At 45.4% G+C, this 1,138-nt stretch overlaps 1 pseudogene; it reads right to left on the bottom strand.

Annotated features, from left to right (window-relative positions):
• Window positions 1-285: 285 nt before the first annotated feature.
• LOC149260623 (uncharacterized protein At2g34160 pseudogene) lies at window positions 286-738 on the bottom strand (annotated as a pseudogene).
• Window positions 739-1,138: the final 400 nt, after the last annotated feature.

Genomic DNA, 1,138 nt, shown 5'->3' with positions numbered 1-1,138 from the left:
GTTGCCAAGCTCCAACTTGGACTTCAGTGAGGCTCCAACCTCCAGAGTACCAACTCTGTTTTGCAGTGGTTCTGCACTTAGGAGCATCTACCCCTAATGACTTTAGTCTTGTTCAGTTCTGAGGCTCCAACCCAATCTTAGTATCAACAGTTTTGCTGCAGTCTTTTGCACCCAAGCCTGCTGAGCTTCTACCTTTCTCCAGTTCTCTTGCTTCTCTGGTCTCTCCTGTCTCTTGCCTGTTCTTTGGCTTCCTCTCTTACAGATTATGCATACGTTCCCAACACTTCACCTTGTGTTTTTGTTTTTATGTGTTTCAAGCACCTCTGACTGATCGTTTCCACTTTCCACCACCTTTTTGGCTTCCTCCTTGGTTGTTGTAGATTCCTCTGACTCGCTTGATCTTTTAACTTCCTTATCTTCAACATCAGTAGCCATCAAATCATTGAACTGCTCGGATTTTCCCAGTATTACTTCAACCTTTTCTTTCTGGATGGGATGGCCTCTTGATTCATCTCTCATATCAATGGTAGATGTTGAGATTTTCTTTTCTACAGCTAGACCATTGTTCTTCAATATCTCAGCAACAGTAACCACTGTGGCAATGGCCATTCCTAAAGTAGATAGCTCCACTTCTTCATGCTGCTGCATATACCTCTTGGCGAGGTTGACATGGAAGAAGAGCGGCTTCTTGGTATTGGAGACGATCTTGTTTTTCTTGTGAACATCATTCAAATCCATGTTTCCAACTCACTCAGTGATTTTTTCCACGGCCATCATTCCTGTGCTTTTCTCTTCAGGAAATTTTCCCCTCTTAATACCTCTGCATTACTTCTCCACCTCCACTGTTTTATTCCAAAGACCCACGAAATCGCGCCCATATCAGCCTCTGCCGCATTCGCAATCGCAGCTATTGATCACCCTCATCCAACGGTTCCCGCATCGCTTCGGCCTTTTGCTTGCACATTAAACCTCGTGCATCTCCTCACCGTTCGATCAAACCCCACCACGATCGGGCGGTAGTGATGCTTTTCCTCGCCAAAACCTGCATACGCGTTAACTTGCGGGGGCGGTGGTTTTCATCTGCCACACGTCATATTTGATTGGATTGATGTCCCTTGTACGTATACCACCAAATCCT

Source organism: Pinus tabuliformis, chromosome 6, assembly GCF_031772625.1.
Source record: "Pinus tabuliformis cultivar Carrire ecotype Pingquan chromosome 6, CPIR1, whole genome shotgun sequence".
NCBI classification, from domain to species: Eukaryota; Viridiplantae; Streptophyta; class Pinopsida; order Pinales; family Pinaceae; genus Pinus; species Pinus tabuliformis.
The sequence above is the reverse complement of the archived record's forward strand: the minus strand, read 5'-3'. Positions and strand labels throughout refer to the sequence as shown.